The sequence below is a fragment of the Dromiciops gliroides genome, chromosome 3 (assembly GCF_019393635.1).
Source record: "Dromiciops gliroides isolate mDroGli1 chromosome 3, mDroGli1.pri, whole genome shotgun sequence".
In the NCBI taxonomy this organism is placed as follows: domain Eukaryota; kingdom Metazoa; phylum Chordata; class Mammalia; order Microbiotheria; family Microbiotheriidae; genus Dromiciops; species Dromiciops gliroides.
Window position 1 is genome coordinate 101778408 of NC_057863.1, and position 18416 is coordinate 101796823.

General features: G+C 34.3%; 1 pseudogene; it reads right to left on the reverse strand.

Annotated features, from left to right (window-relative positions):
• The window catches only part of LOC122747190, a 75083-nt pseudogene extending 71964 nt beyond the window's left edge, over positions 1–3119 (reverse strand).
• Between the last annotated feature and the right edge of the window lie 15297 nt (positions 3120–18416).

Sequence of the window (18416 nt, forward strand, 5' to 3'; positions counted from 1 at the left end):
AGAGAATTGGGGAACCAGTTAAAACGATGTGGTATACCCCAAACTCTAGCAGCATAATAATTTAACTTTAACAAGCTTTTACTTCTGCAGGTGAACCACTGAAGCACATGGCCTTGTTTTCTGGCCTATCTCCCCCACCCCTTTCCCTTCCTCCACTTAACCCTTGTTCCTTAAAACCATCTTTTTTGTGTTTTGTTTTTGAAAGGCAGTGGAAAGGCCTAGAGTATCACTACACACTTAAGTTTCCTCATTAGCACAAAAGGGTACTTAGCAAACCTTTTTTGTTTTTGTTTTGACTTTTGTTTCTTTTTGTTTGTTTGTTTTGTTTTATTTTGTTTTTACAGGGCAATGGGGGTTAAGTGACTTGCCCAGGGTCACACAACTAGTAAGTGTCAAGTGTCTGAGGCCAGATTTGAACTCAGGTACTCCTGAATCCAGGACCGGTGCTTTATCCACTGCACCACCTAGCCGCCCATGACTTTTGTTTCTTTTGCTTTTTTTTTAACTCAATTTTGTAAACTAAGTGAATTTTCAAAGATATTTTAAGTATATGCTGTGGGGCCATTGGGCTTCAGAAGCTATCACAATTTTTTTTGGCAAAACCATGGGTTTGATGAGTTTGTTTATGGGATTATGTTTAAAAAAAAAACAAAACAGAAGAAGGGGTATTGAAACCTATTGCTTGATTTATCCATGAACATATTGAATATTGAGTCTTATTGATTAAAGTTTTATTTCTTTTTGATAAATTGATTATAACTTTAAGTATCTATTATTATACTAGATAGAGAATTCATGTACAAGATGACAAGGTTACTTACTTAAAGAAGATTGTGTAAGAATGTCTAATAGTATCAGCTATTTACATTCATTTATCATTTATATGTCATTATACTCTGGATATGGTTTGGAATTATTGTATATATTACAAGTATATCCTCAGTTATGCAATGTAACATGCATTTTTACCATCATACTGTCTTTGGTGAAATTAATATGAGATTTATGAATTATGGAAACTTATCATTTCAGAGACTAACTGCTCTTACAGTGAGCTTGATGTAGTCCCTGGAGAGAATATGTACAACAGGTGAAGAGATGGGTACACATAAGTCCATGGTTTCCTTATGATGGAGACTATGTAGACCACAATTACTGGACATAGTCCAGTTTCTTCCTCTCTCCCTCCTAAAATAGCCTGGTGTCATGGAAGCTCCAACACATGTACCTAGTTTAACTTAAATTGTTTTTTTTTTCTTTCATTCAGTCTGATGGCATGGTGAGAATCCATCCACCTGTGGCCTAGCACAATTGCTGGATGTCTCAGAACCATGAGATGTGGTATGGTAACCTTTCCCTAACATTTTCAGATGTCATGGACACATTACTCAATTTGGCTTTGATCCAGACACATGGTGGTAAAAAGTGTTATAGATTGTATAACTACCTGAACCCTGTATTATGTAAAGGAGGGGAATGTAATATTATATGTGTGTGTGTGTGTATGTATATGTGTACATATGTATGTGTGTATATATATATATATATATATATATATATATATATATATATATATATATGGAGAGAGAGAGAGAGTTTGAGTATAAGTTATATTTTGAAGAACTCTTACTGTTTAATTTGATCATTGACAATGATATGCTAAGGATTAGTAAAAATCCAGGAGTTTGACAGCTCAAGAAGTGAGTCCAGAGACAACCAGAGTCCAGACAAGAGTCCAGTTTTCCTGATGAGTCCAAACCAGCATCCAGTCTTTCCTGATGACCACTTGAGGAAGACAAGATCTCAAAGACTCTAAATCAACACTATCCTGGGTAAGAAGGAGGGAAGGGAGAGTGGGAGAAAATTTTGAAATTAAAAATCCTATGAAAACAAATGTTGAAAACTCTTCTTATATGTAACTGGACTTCCACTCTTCATCACATATTCAAGCATATTTGAATTCCTCTGTGCTCCTTTGGTTCTTTTACTTTTAATTTCGTTTTGAAGCACTTCTGTTCTTTCAGTAAATACTTCATTCCTCCTGATAAGATTAAATTATAAGATATCTCCTGAAGATCAGAAAGTTCCTCAACACTTTTCTTTTTTACTTTAATGAGATCAATGCAAATTTTATGCATACATTGATACTAAAGGAATCACCCTATTGTGCAATTTCTAGAAGTCACTAGAGAAATTATAATATTGTAAGACAGAATGAGAATTTTCTTTCATTCCTGCTACTGAATTTTAGCATGGCAAAAAAGGTGAGGAAAGGTAGTAAAAATGTTGGTTAACAGAATCAAGGACCCAAGAAATCATTGAAAGATTAGCATGATGGGCCTTGTCTAATATAATAGCATTTAACAGTGATAAGTATAAATTCCTCTACTTACATTTTAAAAAGTTAACATCACAAATTAAAGATGTGAGTTATGAAAATATATAATTTCTGAGGAAAATATCTAGAAAATATGTAGTTTTGTTTGTTTTAAAGGAATGAAGCCTAATAGGATGGCCTAGGCTTGTTTAGCCAATGCAATTAAGAACTAAATATTTTTGAGTATTTGAAAATTCTGCCCTGCCAATGGAAGAGAGATTTGACTTATTTTGCTTGTCCTTTAATAAAAAAACAAAAAACAAAAAACAAAACACAAAACTAGAAACAATGACTTCAAGTCATGGGAAGGCAAATTTTAGCTCCATATAAGGATACATATCAAAATGATTATCTCAAATTGAAATGGGATTTCTTAAAAAGTACTAATCCTCATGTTACTGGAGGCGTTCAAGCAGGTACTGAATGACTACTTCTTGTATATGATATAGAGGGGAAATAAACAAAATTCAAGGCTTCCTCCCACTCTAATATTATTTTACTTAAAACAATATTAACAGTAGAAGCAGTGTGGAATATTGGATAAAGGGCCAGGTTCAGAAGTCAAGAACATCTGGCTATAATTCCTGCCTCTGACTCATACTAACTTTGTTACCCCAGGCCAGCCATTTAACCTCTCAGTGTGGTGCTCTGAGACCAAGAGCGGTAGAACAGTTGCTGATTTACACTGGTCGAGAGACTTTCTTCTGGAGGTATTCACCAAGAACAGCATAGGTCCTGCCATTTTCACTTCTAGCAGGGAGAAAGAAGATATAACAAAATTAAAAGAGATATTGCTTAGTGTAGAACTAGTGATAAAGAAATTTGAAAATATACTTATTAGCAATCCTTTTAAATAGTTATGATAGTAGCAATCCTCTTTTCTCTATTTATAGCACTATAATTTGTGCTTTCTCTAAGCAGCCAGATCTTAAAAAAAACAAAAACAAAAAACTTCATTTTAAAGCATTGAACACTTTACTAAGATCAATATGTATTACAGAAAAAAGAAGCTCCATTTTTGTTTGTTTCACATCTTGGGACTAGATTATATTTCTAAGATTCTTTCCAGCTCAAAATTCTCTGATTTTTTTTTTTTAATTTACTATAGAAGGGTCACATTTCATTCACTCATACTGAGGCTACCAATGAGACTGGGAATTAGAGAGTTCAGTGTTGATAATCATGTGAAACAATCAGTCCAAAAGCAATCTGCTCAGTACTTTGCTAACAATTAATTGTGTGAATATGCCTGATGGTTTCTACGGTCAGTTTGCTGATTGTTTCCCCCATGGTCATGATGATGTTGGAGGCATCTTTTTTTTTTTTTTTTTCTGAGTAAATTCACTGAAATTTCATATATTAACATCGGATGAAGGAATTTAATTTACACTGAAGAGAATGATATCACTACTTGCTAAGTGTCAATGCTACCACGTGTTAAGGGCTAAAATTCTAGCTAAACTGTCTAAAATATCTAATGAGTGGTCGCCAATAAATTATAAGCTTTAGCAAGAGTTAGGCTTTTAAGCATTTATTAAGGAGAATAAGAATTTTGGTAAAGAGAGAGAAAGGCCTAGATTCCTATCTATTAAAGGGAGAGAACATTTCTAGCTCCGCTCTCCACCAGAGTCCAAAGGAAAGAGCCCGAGACTGAGCGCCAGTCTCTTCCTTCCTCCTCCCACTAGCCCGCGTCACTTCCTGACACCAAAGAAAAGACTCCTGGTCTTGCCCTCAAAGACCTTCGCTTCATGGGCAGAACTCTTCTACAGTAAGTATCCAGCAGGTGGCGTTATTCCAATCGTTACACACGTTAACACCATAGCGCATCTTCAATGAATACGACAAATTATACAGATTTTTTTTCAATTATTTTACATAGCTGAATTTGAGAACACCATGTGTAAACTCATAAATAGTACCAGGATACAGTGATTTATGTCTAGACTCCTTGGAAGACTCTTATTTTGGTATACTGTAAATATTTTCAAAATCAAAGATTTCCAATGAAAAAAATCACACAGGGGGCAGCTAGGTGGCACAGTGGGTAAAGCACTGGCCCTGGATTCAGGAGGACCTGAGGTCAAATCCGGGTTCAGACACTTGAAACTTACTAGCTGTGTGACCCTGGGCAAGTCACTTAACCCTTATTGCTCCACCAAAAAAAAAATCACATAGGAACATATATAGATACAGATACATATATGGTTATGGATATAGGTATGTGTATGTGTATACATATATATATGTAATGTGTGTATGTATATATACACATACAATTTGTATATATATATATATATAAATATACACACATATCTAAACACATGCATGTATAGAGATGTTTATTCTATGAGTATATATATATATACACTTATATTTATATTATTATTATTGTACTAATTTTATATGGTATTATAATTATAAAAGTAACATTACATATTATATAATATATATGTAGATAGGTATGTATTGGTATACACACATATATTTCCATAGATATATTTTACATTTCTTTAAAGTGATAGTCCAGTTCTAGAAACTAGGAAATCACCTGAAAGAAAAACCAAACTATTTACTTTTTTTTTTAATGAGGCAATTGGGGTTAAGTGACTTGCCCAGGGTCACACAGCTAGTAAGTGTCAAGTGTCTGAGGCCAGATTTGAACTCAGGTGCTCCTGACTCCAGGGCTGCTTTTTTATCCACTGAACCACCTAGCTGCCCCCAAAACTATTTACTATAAGTGGCCCAGAATTTCCACAGGAGCCAAAGCTGCTACTGAATTTTGCTACCCTGATAGCATCAGGTCAAACTGACACTGATAAGCCCAAGAGACAGAACACAGGATCAAGATAGAAAGATGTTCTTAGGGTAACTAGCTGACAGTATATATATTTTTTTCTTTTCTTTTCTTTTCTTTTTGACAGTATAGTTTCAATAGAATGTTGATCTCATATTTAGTTGGTTGTATGTGGAGAAAAAAATATGAGTAGCTGGAGTCTTCTCCATGATGGCACTTATATTCAAGGACAAAAATGGATGTTCTAAAAAATATAGAAGAGCATATAATTTATTATATATAAAGTGAAAACAGTTGCTTATTTTATTTTAAATGTGTCTAATCTATATGTTATTTATTTACAGCTACATTCTTATCATTAGAGGGAGTGTGAAATTATAACTGTAATGTCTATCTTGAAGTAAGTTATTCCTGAATCAAGTCAAGGGTCTGACATATATGAGTTATGTGACTTAAGAAAGTTACATGACCTCTCATTGACACCCAACCAACTCTTTTTTTTTTTTTTTTTGTAGGCAATGAGGGTTAAGTGACTTGCCCAGGGTCACACAGCTAGTAAGTGTCAAGTGTCTGAGGCCGGATTTGAACTCAGGTACTCCTGAATTCAGGGCCGGTGCTTTAACCACTGCGCCATCTAGCTGCCCCCCCCCCAACCAACTCTTTAAGACCATATGGTGCAGAATGGTTTGATCTTCTGCATCTATCAATGAAATCATAAGAATAGATACACTGCCAGTTACACCCCTATACAACAAAATTTCTTAATACAGATTCTTATGGTGAGTTTTACTGAGTGAAATTTTTAAAGTAAGTCATATGCCATTCTCCATATTCATTTACTTTTATTAATTTGGGAAATCTAAATCATTATAGCCATTCTTAAAGTAAGATAATATTTGATTTTCAAATATCTTCAGTCAAAATTGCCTTTGCCATGTGCTTCCAGCTTTAGAAAGGCATCAAACAAATAAGTATTTTTCAAAAACTCTATTTAAAAGGTAATATAACTAACAATTAATAAATAGCATTTTAATGTATATCTCTGTTCATTAGCAACTCAGAAGCAGTTGTAATTGGGCATGTTTATAATTAATCATCAAAGAAAAAATACTTAGAAAAGAGAGACCAATGCATGTCTGTAGTAAAAAGAAGAAATGCTTTTTAAATCAGTGATGAATAAGGGGGAAAGTATAACTATTTTGAAGATCACCTCAAAGAATGAATAATAAATCTCAAAAGTCTCATTGCTAGTTTTCTAAATGGATAGAAATTTTCAAAGTAGGAGAGAGGAAACCTATTTCCATGTAAAGAAAATTCTTATATGAAAACAAAATGCCTGTAGGGGAAATAAAATATTCACACAACTTTACCCAGCACAACACTTGTGCAAAGCACTTGACGAATGTCATTTATCCATTCTTCTGTTGTCCTGTGATGGCTAAATCTTGCCATTCAATTTATCCATTATTGTGGGGTCTAACTGGATGTACATCATGTGTTAGTAGTTGCTTTTACAGATAATTTTTCTTCAAAAAAACCTTACTCTACCTCAAAGAAAATTCAGAATCTAAAGTTAGCAAAGATTGCAGAAAAAAAAAAAACCCAAAGCAAGTCTGAACAAGCAAAAAAAGAAACACACAACTGACCAAGGCATGTGATTTGGCCTCTAGATTTGAGAATTTGATATTTTTTTAACGTGGTTCATGATTATCATTGATAGATTATAGCCTAGAAGTTTGTTTACAGTTCATTCACTTAATATGTTTTATAGCCTTATACACTGTGTCCCAAAAGTCTTATTGTAGTTTTTAGATATTAAAGCTATTTAATAATAGCTAAAGACATTAAAACCCAAAATAGCACTAAGACTTTTGGAACATGCTGTACTTAGATGTTCTTCAGATGGATGTGTGTGTGTGTGTGTGTGTGTGTGTGTGTGTGTGTGTGTGTGTGTGTGGTTAATACCTGAGGTACCTGGTATATAATAGGCAAAAAATAAGAGCTTCTTGGCTGATTAGTTGATCAATAATCTGATTCATTTTCTTATTCTTAAATGTTTAATGTGAGATAAATGAATAAAGTCTTAAGCATTAAGGCTATTATTTAAGTCTATCCCTTCACAGTCTGAATCCAACTTATTTTTCTGATATAATTTGATATTTTTTCACTTTCTAAGTCTTAAGCCACAGGCAAAATTTGCCACTTATTATTCATTCAATGTTCTGCATTTTCCTTCTTCCAAGTCTTTGTACAGGCTGTTTTGTTTTTATATAACTAGAACTGTCTCTTCCACTCTCCATTGCCAATTCTGAAATTCTGCCCATTTTCAATCCTACATCAGACTCTCCCATAAGATATTCCCTAAATCCAAATGAGAAATTATTTCTTTCTTCTCTGATTTTTATGGAATTGTATCTGTTACTTATTTCATTTACTACTTTGCTTTGTGATTAATTGCAACATATCATAATTCATATTAGATGGTAAAATATGTTGAGGACAGAAAACAAATTTTATTTACTTTTATTTGCTTTAATTACAAAAGTGCCCTAAAGTACCCTGGAAAAAGTATATGTTTATTTTGTTTTTGTTGCTACTGCTATTGCCATTGAAGAATTATATTTAAAAGTCCAAATTGAGTAATACTCCATGAATATGCACAATACAAGATTTTAAGCCTATAAATAACACCACACAGAAAGATGAGGTAAAGATTTTAAATATTTAAGCAGAATGCAAAACCATTGTAACACTATCTCTTCAAATTTAATGCACTCTCATGAATATTATGCATTTTTCTAGACATGATTTAATTTGTAAATATCTTCAAAAGTCTAGAACATATTTTCCTCATTATTTAACATTTACTGTCAATAGTTATAAGGAGATCTCTCCCAGATTGTGACATATCTTAGTATAACTAAAAAAAAAAAAATCAGTCATACTTTTCTTGATCAGAATCAATCTGATTTGAATATAGACAAGTGTTCTAAATATCACCACTAACACACTTCCTAATTATTCTTCTTATAATGCCATCAATATATTCCATAACCATTTCTGGAATAAGATTTCTATTTTTTTTCTCTATTACTCTTTTAGATTTGCTCTAGCTGACACAGAATCAAGATGTTTACTGAATCATAGATCACATTTCCCCACAGGAAACCATCCACATAAGGTTTCATTATCTAAATTGATCCTTCTTTTGTTTCTCATAACCAATCCTTGCCTTGTTGTTCTTACATGAAACTCCATCTTCCATCACTTTGCTTTTACACTAACTCTTTTCCATGCCTGAAAAGCACTCCTTCCTTACCTTGGACTCTTGGAATTCCTTATTTATTTGAAAATTCTTCTTAAGCACCACCTTCTGCATAAATTAACCTTTCATTGTCCCTCAGCTTTTAGGACAATCTCCTTAAATATTTACCCTACCTCTAAACATACATGTTTCTACATGTTTACATAAGCAAACACATAAATGTATTTTTGTGTACATATGTAGAAGTATTCTGTGTGTATATGTAGATTGATGTCCCTTCTGCTTTGTACATATACACATATGAACATGGGCACATGTATCTGTACATGTGCCCAACCTGTCTTCTGTAGAATGTAAGCTCTTTGATAATGAAGACAGTTTCATTTTCGACTCTGTGAACCTAGTTTTCAGTAGTGTGAGGTACAAAGTCAGTCCTTAATAAAAGCTAATTGTATTCTTGATTGATTTCCAATAGTTTTAGTTACATTGATCATTCATAAGAAAAATAACTTCTATTGCTTATTATGCACCCAATTATTGTTTGTCTTTCCTTCTGGGAGAGGACCAAGACCTTGGGATGATGTCATGACTTGTACTGAATTGGATTTAAGTGAGGGAAGGCTTGCAAGGTCACCAACCACAATCTCTCCCTCCAGAGCCATCTAGGTCCAGTGACAAGATATATCTCAAGACAACTGGAAATGATCCTTTATGTTTAAAACAATTGGGGGGAGTGGCAGCTAGGTGGCACAGTGGATAAAGCACTGGCCCTAGAATTCAGGAGGATCTCAGTTCAAATCCAGTCTCAGACACTTGACACTTACTAGCTGTGTGACTCTGGGCAAGTCACTTTTCCGTCATTGCCCAGACAAAAAAAAAAAAAAAAGATAAAGCAATTGGGATTAAGTGACTTGCCCAGGGTCACAGAGCTACTAAAGATCTGAGGTGAGATTTTAAATCCAGTCCTCCAGATTTAGGGTTAGAGCTCTATTCACTGTGCCACCTGACTGCCCCATTCTCACAATAATCACATTGCCAAGCAAATAAAGGTCTGTCCTTGGAGTTAGGCGTACTTGGTTTCAGATCCTACCTCTGATATATTCTGACCATATAAACCTGGTCAAGTAACTTAACTTATTTACCCAGGAATTCCCTCTAAATATCTGTTAGAGGGAATATAAAGAGAGATAGATAGGTAGACAGACAAACAAACAGACAGAAATGATGGATAGAAAAAGATAGAAAGAAAGAAAGGTAGATAGATAGTTTCCACATTGCAATTATCCCACCAGGGAAATGTACCCCCCTCTATCAGTGAAAAAAAAAAGACTTCATAACAGGCTTCTTATTATAAAAATTGATTTTTTATATTATGAACATTAAGATTAAATATGGGGCAGCTAGGTGGCACAGTGGATAGAGCGCCAGCCCTGGATTCAGGAGGACCTGAGTTCAAATCCGGCATCACACACTTAACACTTACTAGCTGTGTGACCCTGGGCAAGTCACTTAACCCCAATTGCCTCACTAAAAAAAAAAAAGATCAAATCTGACATATCATCATAAATACTTACTTAGTGGGGATTAAAATTTAGTCATGACAAAAATCAGTTTCTCCAAGCCTATGTACTTAATACAGGTGAAACAGGGGCGGCTAGGTGGCACAGTGGATAAAGCACCGGCCCTGGATTCAGGAGTACCTGAGTTCAAATCCGGCCTCAATCACTTAACACTTACTAGCTGTGTGACCCTGGGCAAGTCACAATAATCCCAATTGCCTCACTAAAAAATAAAAATAAAAAATATACAGGTGAAGCACATGCTACTTGAAAAAAGAATGTGTTGCTGTTAAAAAGCATTACAAAATTGACTAAGATAAAAAATACTAAAAAGTTTCAGTCAATTAAGCTAAGAGATGAAGAAAAATACATATAAAATAATAGATTGAACTATACCCACAGTTTATTGCTGTGATTCATAAGAGAAATTAATGGTACTTCATCTCTGACTTTGCATGGGTCATTCCCCTTCCCATAATGCTCTTCATCCTTATTTCTGCCTCTTAGCATTCCTAGTGTCCTCTGAGGTTCATATTAAGTTCCACCTCTCATTTATTTCATGAGTCTTTTCCTGATCACAACAGCTAATACTTTCCCTAAAACCCAATTACTTTATTTTAAATTTAAATCTATGTCTATATACTATATACTTATACGTATACATGTTATCTCCTTAAATAGATTGTGGGCTCTATGAGTGTAGAGGCAATTTAATTTGTGTCTTTGCATCACTATCACCTAATAGAGTGCCCAGAACAGAGTAGGTATATAAGAAAGACTTATAACTTATAGTATATTTCATCTATTTTCCTTACTTTATTCTTCTGATACTCTATATATAATTTTTATGAGACAAAAGATGTTAATAGATATTTTGGTGTCAGAATATGTCTCCTTTCTTATGTCATTATTTTGAGTTGCAATATTTTTAAGACTTGTAATGACTCAGGCTGATCCATTTTTTTTTCAGTCAAAAACTATTCAAGATCTCTTTCCTTTTATGACAGAGTACTTTCCAGAAAAAAAAATTCTAAGTTGAAGTGCTATGAGTTTCATCTAATTCCTATCTTAGCTTCCAAGGCGTAGAAGCCCAATGCTGATTTTTTAAAAAAGAAAAAATAGCTTGGTTACTAGCTGTGTGACCTTAGCAAGTCACTTACCCTCATTGCCCTGAAAAAAAAAAAGAAAAGAAAGAATAGCTTGAAACCTGATTATAAAGAAGATGGAAGGAAATCAATTCAATAACATGTCAAAGAACAATGGTGAAATCACAGCAAAATTGAAAAAAAATAAAAAGAATGATTATAACCTACTAACACAACATATCTATCTAAAAAATATCAAAATCATAGAGGCAATAAGGGAAATATCATTCCCTAATTCTGTATAAAATGCATAAAACATTTCTGAATTAATCTACCAAAACACAAAATATTTAGATATACATTCAATTACAGTGTATTCCTAAATAAGAAATAAGGAACAACTTGAATTATAGGAGAAATGTTAACTTCTCATGACCTTGGTTGTGCCAATGTAGTAAAAATGATAATATTAGCATTTTAATTTACAAATTTTCTATACCAATCTAATTATTAGATAATAATTTATATAATAATATATTTTTTTTAATTATCAAGAGAATAAAAGATCTAGAATATCAAGGAAATGGTGAAAAAAAGTTACAGATCAAAGGGAATAAAATTTCCAGACACCAAAGTATAATATAAAGTAGCAGTCATCAAAAGCTTTTGGTATTGGTTAACAGATAGAGAAATATTTCAATAGAACAGACTAGATAAGGGAGAATGAAAAATAATGGAATTGAATAATCAAGTATTTGATAAACCCCCAAACATAAATGACTTACAAAAGAATTCCCTATTTCAAGAAAACTATTGGGAAGCCTGGAAATCAGTCAGGCAGAAATTAATTTTAGATTAATACATTACAACATATTCCACAATACATTTAAAAATGGATAAGTGACATGAATATTAAAGATCCTTTTGCAGGAAAATAGAGGAGAAGTCGATCATTTGACTTTCGCAGTTAAAATTAGGAGATCTATTCTTTAGGAAAAACAAGATAGAAGTGATTATAAAAGATAAAAGTGAATATAAAAGATAAAGCAGGTAAGTGATTATTTAAAATTGAAAAACACAAACAAAATTAGTGAGTCTAGGATAACAACGGGAATAACTGACTTGTGAAAAATGCTTTGTGTCAAATCTCTCTGTTAAAAGTTTGGCATCCATGATATATAAAAAACTAACAGAAATGTATGACTAAATGCCATTCCCTAATTGATGTGTTCACAATGGATATGGACAAACAGTTTTTAAAAGGATTGTGAACTATTAACCAACATATTAGAGGGTATTTCAAATAACTAATAACAAAAGGTATGCAAATCAAAACAACAATGAGATTTCACCTTACATCCAAAAGCTGGCATCATAACAAGATAGGAATAGTCAATATTGTGAATTTGTAATGCTACTGTGAATTAATATATCTGTTCTGGAAAACAATTATAAATCATGTAAATAAGTGACCTTTTGAAACAGAGATTTTACTATGTGACCATAAATCCCAAGAGGTCATTGATAAAAGAAAGAATCCACTTACATAAAAATATTAATGACTACTTTTTGTGATAACAACCAGAAAAAATACATAACAAAACATTGGAGAATGATTAAAAACAAACTGTGGTACATTAATATAATATAATTTACTATGATATGATATATAAATTACAAACATGGACAAATTTCCAAGAAGCTTGAAAAGGCTTCCGTGAACTGGTGGAAGTGAAGTAGCATGGTCAAGAAAAACAATGTGCACATGATTATAGCAATGGAAGTGGAAAAAATCACCACAATGTGATTAAAAAAGCTTTGAGAGACATAGTTTCTGGGTAATTTAATCATTTATTAACAGGCCAGTACTTATTAATAAAAGATGTCATTTGGCCATCTCTTTCAAATGAAAAGACTACTCATGGCGGTGGGCTCACAGTTTATATGCTCTAATAAGTGTTGGTGTTCCTTTATGGGTATCCTAATCAATTTTTCTTGGTTAACACAATAGGAAGTATGCTATCTTGAGGCATAATACTTAGGTCACGGGAATCTTGGTTAACAGAGACACCATTTCCATACTACTTGTTAAGACAAACAGAGAGAATCAACATTTCCAAACTTACCTGGAAGCATAATGAGCAAGAATACACCCATAAAGCCCCAAATTAGAATTTCCTTTTACTGTCTGATGAGATCTTTGCCTGGGCAAATCTCTAAGAGCAATCTCTCCCATGCTTGTTTCTGCTTTTTGGGGAAAAAAAAACACCACAAATACATCTAGGAATGTTTGTTTTGCTTTCTACTTTCCATCCTTGATATGTGTCTGTAATAAAACTAGTCATTTTGGATCATTTAGTACAACATTTCTGGTGTTTCATATGTGAGAACCACTAAAGAAGTGGACAAAGAATGCTTGTTACCTGTGAAAATTCTCTAAGAAAGAATAATGATGTGATCAGTTGAGCATATAAGTATGAATCACCTTAATTCTGAGGCTGGCCCCAGCATTTTGGCCTCTTTAATCATCTACTTATCTTCTTTCTCCCCCCCCCCCCCCCATTTTTTTTTTTTTTTGTCATATATAGTTCAATCTTATTTAGTAGCATTTTCTTACATAAAGCAAGATATGATGGTAACAATTATTCGCAATCTATGAAATATAATACAGCCTAATGCTAAAATGCCTACTCATCCATCCTAGACGTGGGTACAGGTAGGGGCTCTAGTATAATTATACAGTCTCACACTGATGCATCACAACTTATGCTATTCTGTTGTGTTTGCATCTTCTATTAGTACCTATCACTGCCCCTTAAATACAATTGTACCATCCATTACTCATCATTTATTCAAGGGAGGAAAAGAGCAGAAATACACTTTTGTGAAGCACCAGTGGGTATACTCTATCTCCCATATCTCTAATTTTAACATCTTTCTAACCAGAAGACCATCAGACAATATCCTAGAAAAGACAGCCTGATAACTATAAAGAGTTTATTGTTTCATTCTAGCTAAAGAACAATTATTTCCTCAGGTGACTCTTTTAAGTATGTAAATTGATGGTATGTAATGATATAAAGAGAGATCATTAACAATCAGAGTAGAAAGGTGTTAATGGATTTTCACTATGAATACATTTAATCTTTGTCTTTTTTCAGATCAATATTCTTTTATCCCTTGCACTTATTTGTACTAATCAACATGCCAGATTTGCCTGACTGGACTTTCAAAACTTATATTCTTTTCCGAGATAAAATTCTTTTTTAAAAATCTGAGAACATCATTCAAGTTTCCAAAGTCAGAGTTGGCTTCTGGTTGAGGTAATTAGTGACATGTTTAAATGATCTACCCTAGCCATAAAAACATGTAGGGTTTTTATCTCAAATTTTACTAACAAAATTCAACTGAATAAATAGCATAGCCCCTTTACTCCACCCCATGACTCTTTTTTACTTTTGTTAACACTGTGTAAAGCCTTCAATTTTGGGGGCGATCATTTCAAAAGCAAATAACAAGCAAGTTCTGGGAAATAATGCCATCTTCTTCTGTGAATGTTTTTCCTTGATATGAGAGATAGGGGGATCATCATTGTCATCCTTTTAGACAGGCACCTAGTTAATGAACCTGCTCCAGTGACAGTTCTTATGAGCAGCCACTAATTCTAGCAAATTTGCCAGCTCAGATTAGTTACTTGACTTTTTCTATTACCATCTACAAAAAGACCTAGAGAGGCTCCTACCTGAAGAGATCTCCACTCTACCAGAAGCAAATGGGGGGAAGAAATCATGGAGGAGAAAGAATTGACCTTGAAGCTAGCAAGACTCAGACACAAGTTCAACCTTTGGCACATTGTGGCTCTGTGATCTTGAGCAAGTAACTGAGTTTCTCAGTATTTTCTGAAAATCTCTAAGACAATGAGTTAAAGGGTAGGTGATGATATGCACTTTTTTGGGGGGGGACAATGAGGGTTAAGTGACTTGCTCAGGGTCACACAGGTAGTAAGTGTCAAGTATTTGAGGTCGGATTTGAACTCAGGTCCTCCTGAATCCAGGGCCTGTGCTTTATCCACTGCTCCACCTAGGTGCCCCTGATGTGCACTTATAGAGGAATTTTCTCAGTGGCAGCTCCTCAAAATTATAAGCCTCATCCCTATCTTTTATCCAACTGTCAACTTTGGACTTTGGCTCATGAAAGAGATAACCAAACTCACAAGGGTAGGTTAAGTAATGGATCCCAGACAATGTGGAGTAGGGGGAAGAGGATTCGAGGTGAGAGGAAAGACAATAAGCATTTTTATAGCACCTACTATGTGCCAGCCATTGTGCTGAGTGCTTTACAAATATCATGCCACGTAATCATCACAACAACCCTGTGAGGTAGGGGCTGTAAGTTATCCTCATTTTGCATATGAGGAAATTGGGGCAAACAAAAACTCCTAGTCTCAATATTTTGCTGCTAAAACTTGCATTTCCATTTTAAAGATTATATGACCTCAAATGAATAAAAGAAACATTTATTAACCACCTATTCAACAAAAAAGGCACAAAGCATTATCCTAGGTAATGGAAATGCAATGATAAAAATGACACAATTTCTGTTCTCTAAGAGTTTTCAATCTGGAAGAAAAAAACAAGTACAAAAATTGACTGTGATAGAAATGTAGTATGATAAGTTCTAGGGCAATTTGCTAGAAGAAATTTGAGAGGGAGAGAAATAGAGAAAGAAAAAGAGACAGAGACAGAGATAGAGAGACAGAGACAGACAGACAGACAGACAGAGAGGTTTAAGAGGTTATTGGGAAGGCTATGTAACACCTCAGTTGGGTTTTATGAGAACTGAGGAACTTCAACAGAATGAGAAGACACTGTAAAAAGGGGAAGGATGAATCTATTTCAGGAGTGCAACATGACATGAGCATAGGCAAGTAAATGAGAGAAACTAAACTAAAGCATGGTGATAGAAAAGAAACTAGTTTGCCTAAGACTTAGAATGTAGAGTAAATAAAAAGAATGAGAATGCAATAAGATTGAAAGGTTTAGAGTGTGACAAATGAAAACTCTAAGAGACAGCATTTCTAGGTAATTAATAATCTATTAATTAGACTAGCCAGCAATCAATAAATTGATGGTCATTGGTTTCTCTCCCTAACCATAGATACAAAGGGAGACTCTGAAACACCTTAAAATCCCTCAAAAAGGAATCTCCCTGACAAGTAAAACTCAACTCTGACTAGTGGACATTTAATGAGGAGGTGGGCTAAAAGTCTACAGTTTCTCCTGCTGAGATAGTGGCTTGATCATTAGACTGAGCAGCCTCAAGGCATCTGGACAGAGGAAGGCATTTCCATCTGAATCTTTCCAGTTTTCTCCTTCATGAGCTTAGTTGTACTAAACTCTAAGAGATGGAAGCAAGAAACAGGGGTATTTCTTCCAGGGAAAGGCTTGCACAGACTGCATTCTATTTAGACTTTAAACAGAAATTAGGTCTCTCAGTTGTGTGGAGTTCCACCCATCTAATTAGTGGCATGTGTCTTTAGGGCAAAGAGCAAATCTTATCACTCAGCCTTGTCATTCAGAGATTGACTAACCTTTTCAGGAGTTAGGGTTTAATAGAAATAAAAGGAAAGGGTGGATCACAAATTAATAATTAGTTATGTAAACAGAGGCAAAAGATGTCTTAATGGAATTTAGATCTCTCTCTTTTCCCAAAGGCAAAGACTGGAGAAAGCAAAGGCCAGTTCTTGAGATTTAAATTCCCTTCTTCCTAAAAGGAAAGGAAACCAGTGAAATATAATGCCTATAAAAATTAAAACAAAAGGGGGAGGTTTTATTAAGCAGGGAAGAAAAATTTAACATGATCCATAGGTGCTATCCCAGCCTATTGCCAAATAGACTGCCAACACAAATAGATTGCAAGGGTTTATATTATACCTTTAAACAAAGACAGGTAAGGAATTTGGAGGAGATATGTGCTTAGAATGGCCCTTTCCCAAAGGGAGAGTGTGTGTGTGAGGAATTTGAGGGGTGGAGGATGTGGCCTTTGATAAGGAAGCAGTTCAGTTCTAGGCTTGATTAGGAAATGGCATGATAAGGAGATCTCTTCAAAAAGAAAAAGAAGAAAAGGATTATTCCAAAGTTGGGGACTAGCTAAAGATAAGGTCTATATCCACAGTCACATATCCTACAGTCAGATAAGTCTTTGACTGGCTTCAGAGTTACTGATTCCCTTCAAGATTAGCTTAGGTTTATTCACTAATCTTCATTCATTTCAAATGATATCTATGTTGGGCAATATGCCTAGAAGTCTTGGGGAAGGAGAGAAAGGGACAAATATGTATATAATACCTCCATATGTACCAAGTACTGTGTTGAGCAATTTATAAATATCTCATTTGATCCTCATGATAACGCTGTGAGGTGGGTATTATCATTATTCCCACTTTACAATTAAAGAAACTAAGGAAGACAGGGGTTAAGCAACTTGCCCAGGGTCACACAGCTGGTAAATGTTTGAGGACAGATTTCAACTCAGGTCTTCCTGACTCCAGGCCCAGCAATCTATCCAATGGGTCAACTGGCTGCTTCTAAAGATACAAAGATGAAAAACAGCATCATCTTTGTTCTCACAAGTTTATTATCTATAAAACAAATTAGCAAGTATTTTAATGCAGAGGAGAGGTCTAATTGGTGACTGCATTCTTAAAGGCTTGAAGATTCCGCTAGATGTCCATTCTGCCTAGTTGTGTACTTTTATTTGGAATACACTCTTTAGTCATCATGCAAGTTCTCAAAAGATTCCACAGAGAAAGGGGATGCAGGGGCACTATCTCATTTGTTGATATAATAAACAATCTATTTAGTAGTTTGTTTGTTTTTTAAAGACAGCTTTGTAAAGCAGTGTATAAACATGAACAATTTCTGCTTTATCTTATGGGTATTAAAAAGAAGCTACATAGAATTTCAGACTGAGAGATAGGACTTGGCATTAAAGAAGACCCTGGGTTCAAGTCCTCTGTTTCTGGCACATATTTCACATGGGTCTTGGAAAATCACTTTAACTCTCAAGGTCCTGGGCTACTCTCTGAGATTTGTAGAGATTTGTATCAGCCTGGGAATTTCCTATATGGAATAATTCATAGATCTGGTTAATAATAAAAATAAATAAAGGCAATGAAGATTTTCTGAATAGAGAAGTGACATGATCAGGTCTGTGATCTGGAGAGATCAGAATAGGAGGGGAAAGAGGAACAGAATCACCATTTTTTCAAATTTGATCCTCATAATAAGTCTTGGGGGTACTATTATTATCCCCATTTTACACTTGAGGAAACTGA